Here is a 7,623-nt window from a genome sequence, read left to right on the forward strand (position 1 = left end):
CAGAAAAAAAGCAACTTGGAGGAAACAAACCACATGAGAGAAAAGAACACTTTTTAAAAGAAATGCTGCCATTAATATTTTGAGAGAGATAAGAAAAGGTATTGCCAATTAATCAAGAATAGGATACTATTTTGAAAGGATGCAGAGGTCCCTCAAAAGAAAAAGAAAATCTCTTGAAACTAAAAACATGATGGCAAAAATAAAAACTCCATACAGGGGCTGAAAAAATTGGCACCTGAGTGGCTCAGTTGGTTAAGCGCCAGACTTTGGCTCAGGTCATGATCTTCAGGTTCGTGAGCCCAAGCCCATGTCGGGCTCTGTGCTGACTCAGAGCCTAGATTCTGTGTCTCCCTCTCACTCAGTCCCTCCCCCACTCACCCCTGTCTCTCTTCCAAAAAATAACCATTAAAAAAAATTTTTTTAATGGTTGAATGAAAAAATTAAGAAAAGTTTCCAGTAAGTAAGGTAAAGGCAGATGAAAAATGGTAAAAGTAGACAGAAACATTGGGAGACCAGCTAGAAATTGTGAAATCCTAATAATAGGAATCCAGAAATAGAAGAAAATGTGTAAGAATGTTCAAAATAAAAAATCAATAAAATTTCTCAGAACTGGAGCACATGAGTCTACAGATTAAAAGAGTCCATTGAGAGCACAGTACAATGGATAAAAATAGGTCCACACCAAGGCACATGTGATGGTTGATTTTATGTGTCAACTTGGCTAGGCTGCAGGATGCCCAAGAATGGAGTCCTTATTTTACACTCATGGTGTCCTAAACTTTGCAACTATTTTATTTTATTCTTATGTAGTTATATTCTGGGATAAATGTGGTTTGTTTGTTTTTTTTTTTTCCAATTAAGATATTAGTGTTTGTATAGGAAAAAAAAGTATATCTTTTAAAGAGGGTCATCAAATTGAAATTGAAGTATGGAAGCAACAAAATTATTATCATGCTTTCTCTTAAAAACAGCTGTTATCATATTTTTTAAAACCATGAGCCTGTTGACTGTCAAAATACATAGAGACCTTTGGCATTTATTGTATCAAGGAGGACTTACTCTACCATATGGTGCCTGAGCTGATGACATCGATTTATATAATCCTGAGAGCGTTCCTTGTACATGTGTTAACCATCAAGGTGAAGTGCTATGACTATCAAAGATAGCCAAATCAGGAGTCATAAGCAGCTGGAACCAGGAAAAGAATTGTGATACTTCGTTTTGCATACAAGCTTGTTTTTCTGCAATTACCTTTCTTACATGTAGGTTATGCTACCACTAGATGGCAGCACAGTGGTGTTCTGGTGGTCTTTATATTACAAGTCAATGGGGTGCCTGGGTTGCTGTCTGTTGAGCGTCGCTCTGGGTTTTGGCTCAGGTAATGATCCCAGGGTGGACGCATTGACCTCCTCATGGGGCTCCACCTGAGCGTGGAGCCTGTTTAAAATACTCTTTCTCTCTCTCTCTCTCTGCCCCCTCCCGTGCTTGCACTCTCTCTAAAAAAATAAAAAATTAAATTAAATTAAATTAAATTAAATTTAATTTAATTTAATTTAAATCAAAACTACTAGTCAAATCAGAACCAGGAAACTGGCTTGAGGACTCCCCATAAGTCTGACTGAAACTTAGAATTGAGACTCACTCACATTGCCTACATTCATCCATCTGCACATCCATCCATACTTCCATTCAACAAATATTAAATGCTTTGAAAAAGAACTCTTAATAATGATGTAGTTGAATTTAAAACAATATTCCCAGAACCATATTTTAAAATAACTTAAGGAGACAGAGCTCCTGGGTGGCTCAGTAGATTAAGCCTCCGACTCTTGATTTCAGCTCAGGTTGTAATCTCATGGTTCGAAAGATTGAGCCCTGTGTCCGGCTCTGCGCTGACAGTGTGAAACCTGCTTGGGATTCTCTCTCTCCCTCTCTCTCTCTCTCTGCCTCTCCCCTACTCATACTCTGCCTCTCTCTCTCTCAAAAATAAATAAACATTAAAACAATTTTAAAAATAAAATAACTGAAGGAGACTAGACAGAAAAGAAACAGATTGAAGTACATTGTTCCTGCACAGTTGATATAGATGGCAAAGTCCAAAAGTAGGCACTGCATGTTTTTTGTTTTTTGTTTTTTGTTTTGTGAAAACAATTTTCTTTTATGTACAGAAAATTCAACAGTGTACACTTAGCCCAGTTTGGTGGCCAGTTCTTTAGCCTTTGCTTTTCCAGCTTGGTAATGCCAGCAACCCACTTTGGACCCAGGATGTTGCCTCCCCAGTGATGGCGTATGTCGTCATATCTGTCATTGTAATTGGTCCTGATAGCTTCCACCAGCTTAGCCAGAGCTCCTTTGTCTTCTGAGTTAATGTGTGTGAAGGTGACAGTAGTGCAGGTCTTCCTGGTCTTCCTGTGGACCACACACTCCAGGCTGGCCTTCCGCCTGATAATTCAGTAGGTAACCACCATCTAACAACACAGGGCATGCAGGAAGACAACCAGCTCAATGTGATCCACATCATGTGCAATCACTACCAGGTGAGCCTTCTTGTTTTCTACCAAGGTGGTGACATATAAACCCCAGCTCGAAGGACAGGAGGCCTCTTAGTGGGGACACCCCTTTTGCCAGCAGCTTTCTTCTCAGCCTGAGCCAACAGTCTCTACTCCTCTTGCTTTGACCAGAGGTCTGTATTTGTGGGCCAGTATAAGCAGCTGAATAATTGTTTGGCAGTGCAAAGCTGGGTGACCTGCTTAATTGCAGGAGGAACTTTCAGACATTTGTAGAGAACAGCCCTTTGCTGCTGCAGCAGGATGTAGGTGGGGGGGGGGGGGGCGGCATTTGACAAAGCAGGTGACGGCATTTGACAAAGCAGGTGAGATCCCTTTTGGGCTCAATGTCCTATCTGATGCCAAAATTCTTGGCCCTTTTCGCCAACAATGGATTGACCACCTTCTCAGCCTCCTGCTTCTTCATGACAGCAGGGACTGGGGCCACCCACTTCCCCTTAGCCTTCTTTCCATTCGACATTTTGGATGGCTGGAGGGGAGAGTGGCTCTGAGTGTTTTTAAACACAAGGAATCAAGCAGTAGTTTTGACTCAATGAGGGAGCCTCAGGAGTCATTTCTTGAGATCAGAAATCCCAAATAATTCAAGGTCAAAACTTTGGAACGGGAATAACTAAATAGTCATCAGAGTCAGGAATAAGGTTGTGTTGATGAATTATGGCTGCTACTCCTTGTGGATCCAGGAAGTTTTATAGAGCTGTCACACAAACAGCTGCTGACAGAGGCCATTTGATACTCAGCATATTGATTTTTAACTGCTATTATTTTCCTTCCACACTATTACTTTGCTTACACATTTGCCTCTTGTGTACTTTCTTCCTGCTCTGTTGTTCCTAGCCTAAATTTCATCTACATTTGCTAAGAGTTTTACCTTTGCTAAGAGATCTTGGTATGACTCCTCCGGTAGTAAGGAGACAAGTGGGTTAGTCTTACAATCCAACTTCTTTAATTCAAACTGCCTTTTCAAACACATCCTAAAGGGCAAAATTTGGCATCCTCTAATGGTCGAAAGTGTAACTTTATTCTTCCTGTATATAGAGCGAATAACATAGAGAATAGCTTTGTCTCCTAAAGTAATGGCTTTTAAACCTTTTGGAATTTGACCTTCGATCAGAAATGTGTTTTACTTCACAGCTATGCCAACCCTGGGACTGTTTGCTCTCAAATCCATTCCTTGCTCTTCCTCTGCCAAGTTTTAAGGATGCTGATCCCAAGAGGCTGTATTTCCACGGCTCCCAAGTTACGTTAACTGATTTCTGGGTGGGTGCCACTCATGTGCAGTCCTGCCCTGACACTGGAGGGTGGGAGGAATGGGAAAGCCAGGATGATTCTCCCCATCTTTCTCTGCCTGCAGTGCATCTTTGACAGTGACTAGCTCTTCTCTGTGGCTCCAGCTCCAGCCAAAAATGTCCCCCTGCGATTTAAGCTTCTCCAGGATGACCCCAACTCTGGGACCCAGCAACACTGCTACTTCCCTTTATCCCTCCAGTCGAAAGGTATGTGGTTTCTGCCATTGCTGATCTCTGGGTTGTCTTATCTTCCCTTATTTGGCTTCTCTACCTATTCATCATTTGTGAAACAAGTTTCCTGTGTTAAATTCCCTCTGTTAAAAATACTCTGACCATGGGGGTACCTGGGTGGCTCAGTGGGTTAAGCGTCCACGTCTAACTCTTAATTTTGGCTCAGGTTATGATCTCGTGTTTCATGAGTTCAAGCCCCACTAGGGCTCTGAGCTGACAGTGTGGAGCCTTTTTGGGATTCTTTCTTTCTCCCTCTTTCTCTGCTGCTGCCATCCTCTCTTTCTCAAAATAAATAAACTTAAAAAGAGAACACTCTGACCATGATATCTTTTTCCTGATATTTAATTATATCACATACAGGGGAACCGCCACCTTCCAGTAATTCGCCAAAAGACCAACACAAAGGGAAAGAGGAGAGCTACTCGCTGTATGTTCTCTAGGCCTTTTAGAAAACATGGAGTTGTTCCTTTGGCAACATACATGCGAATCTACAAGAAAGGTGATATTGTGGACATCAAGGGAATGGGCACTGTTCAAAAAGGAATGCCCCACAAATGTTACCATGGCAAAACTGGAAGAGTCTACAATGTTACCCAGCATGCTGTTGGCATTGTTGTAAACAAATAAGTTAAGGGCAAGATTCTTGCTAAGAGAATTAACGTACGTATTGAGCACATTAAGCATTCAAAGAGCCGAGACAGCTTCCTGAAGCGTGTGAAGGAAAATGATCAGAAAAAGAAGGAAGCCAAGGAGAAAGGTACTTGGGTTCAACTGAAGCGCCAGCCTGCCCCACCCAGAGAAGCACATTTTGTTAGAACCAATGGAAAGGAGCCTGAGCTGTTGGAACCCATTCCCTATGAATTCATGGCATGATAAGTGTAAAAAAATAAAAGACGTCAAGACTGTAAAAATAAAATAAATAATAATTATATCACATACATATACGGGGAACAGAAGCAAATGCTTCATTAACAATATTCCTTTTACTGTTTACAGACTCTGATATTCCTATTTTGTTCTATTGCACCTTTTAAAATGCCAATCACAACCTGTTAAATTGAGTTCATAACTCACTGATGGGTTGTATCTCACTAATGGAGATTTGGAAAACAGTGTCTTAGAGACCATATTTATTCATTTTTACTTTTTAGAAAGCAGATTCACAGTAAACTTACCCTTTTAGGTGCACATAATAAGAATTTTGAAAATTATATATAGAATATTTTAATCACCTCCAAAAGTTCCCTTGTTCTTTTTTGTTTTTTTTTTTTAATTTTTTTTTAACGTTTATTTATTTTTGAGACAGAGAGAGACAGAGCATGAATGGGGCAGGGTCAGAGAGAGGGAGACACAGAATCCGAAACAGGCTCCAGGCTCCGAGCTGTCAGCACAGAGCCCGACGTGGGGCTTGAACTCACGGACCGTGAGATCATGACCTGAGCCGAAGTCGGCCGCTCAACCGACTGAGCCACCCAGGCGCCCCTCCCTTGTTCTTTTTTGTAGTTAACCCCTCTCTCCATCCCTAGGCCCTAGTAACCACCAATGTATTTTTTTGTCCTTGTATTTTTATCTTCTCCAGAATGTCATATAAGTAAAATCATATACTATAAGGTCTCCTGAATGTTTTTTTTCACTCAGCACAATGCTTTTTAGATTCATTTGTATTTACTCAAAGGATACAAAAATACAGATTTGAAGGGGTACATCACCCTGATGTTTATAGCAGCATTATCAACAATAGCCAAACTATGGAAAGAGCCCAGATGTCCATCAGCTGATAAATGGATAAAGAAGATGTGGTATATATATGCAATGGAATATTACTCAGCCATCAAAGAGAATGAAATCTTGCCACTTGCAATGACATGAATGGAGCTAGAAGGTATTATGCTAAGCAAAATCAGTCAGAGAAAGACAAATACCATATGATTTCACTCATATGTGGAATTTAAAAAACAAAACAGATGAACATATGGAATGGGGGAAAAGGGAGAGGGAAGCAAACCAAAGAGACTCTTAACTATGGAGAACAAACTGAGGGTTGGTGGAGGGAAGTGTGTGAGGGATGGACTAAATGGGTAATGGGTATTAAGGGGGGCACTTGTTGGGATGAGCACTGAGTATTATATGTAGGTGGTGATGAATCACTAAATTCTATACCTGAAACCAATTTTACCATGCATGTTAGCTAGAATTTAAATAAAAACTTGGAAAGAAAATGAAGAGATTCATGTGTGTTTTTGCATGTATAAGTAGTTGATTCTTTTTATCGCTGAATGATATTCTATTATCACATTAAATCTTAGAGACGTCTTTTTTTAGCCTAAAATGCACATTTTACTTCTGCTATTTGTTTTGCAACGTTAGTCTGAACCCATGTAAAACCTTTGTGGATATCTTAACTGCTGGATGGAGGCATGGGGATGGGAGGTCATCACAGAACAGCCTCAACAATTTTCGTGTTCAAAGGCAAGAGACTAATAGCCTGAGATCTGGAATCTTAGTCTGTTGGTTAAATTCTTCATTTAACTTTTGCTACCTCCTGATCTCAAGCAAATTACTTAACCTCTCTTAAATTGTAGTTTCCTTGTCTGTAAAATAAGATGGTAGGAATGGTATATGTTTCACCAAATTTTTATGGAGATAAAGTAAAATGAGATAAAGTGTGTAAAACACTTAGTGCAATGATTGGGCACAGTAAGTACAAGTAAATTAGTGTATGTCATAGGAAAGATGGCTATAATTTAGCCAGTCTAAAAAGTCAAGAAGAACAATTTTTTTCAAGAACAGTTCACTTCCTTTAACACCTTATCACTCACTTCCAGGTATCTGGGAGTAGTGTCATTGCCAACCAACGAGGAAAGGAGTCCATGAGGTCAGGAGGAAATGTCTGTGAAACCCAAATTCAGGGACTACCCATTGACTCTGCCACCTAACATCATTAAGTTAGTTGGTCACTGGACTCGAAATCAACAGACATGAAGTGGGAGTGGGGAGTCTGCATCTCTTCTATAATTTCTTCAATTCATATTACATTGGACCTCCAATGCATATCTTAAAAAGATGCAGACAGCATGGTACAATGGGAAGAATCCTAGATTAAAATTTTTTTTTCTTTTTTAACGTTTTATTTATTTTTGAGACAGAGAGAGACAGAGCATGAACGGGGGAGGGGCAGAGAGAGAGGGAGACACAGAATCGGAAGCAGGCTCCAGACTCTGAGCCATCAGCCCAGAGCCCCACGCGGGGCTCGAACTCACGGACCGCGAGATCGTGACCTGAGCCGAAGTCGGACGCTTAACCGACTGAGCCACCCAGGCGTCCCGGAATCCTAGATTTAAAGCCAGAATACTTTGGTAAGGTTGGATTTACCACTTTGTACTGATGTGATCTTGAACAAGTCACTTAGCATTTCTGTATCCTGGTTTATTCATCTGTAAATGGGTATATAATGTGATTATGCCCCATAAGTCTTCCTAAATCAACTGTCACTTGTAATGATTTCAAAATTAACATTTTGTTATTATATAAAAATATAT

The 7,623-nt window shown here is 40.3% G+C and overlaps 1 pseudogene; it reads left to right on the forward strand.

The window, feature by feature from the left end:
• The first annotated feature begins 2,483 nt into the window (after positions 1–2,483).
• Positions 2,484–4,990, forward strand: LOC131489598 (large ribosomal subunit protein eL21-like; annotated as a pseudogene).
• Positions 4,991–7,623: the final 2,633 nt, after the last annotated feature.

The sequence above is a fragment of the Neofelis nebulosa genome, chromosome 11, assembly GCF_028018385.1.
Source record: "Neofelis nebulosa isolate mNeoNeb1 chromosome 11, mNeoNeb1.pri, whole genome shotgun sequence".
In the NCBI taxonomy this organism is placed as follows: domain Eukaryota; kingdom Metazoa; phylum Chordata; class Mammalia; order Carnivora; family Felidae; genus Neofelis; species Neofelis nebulosa.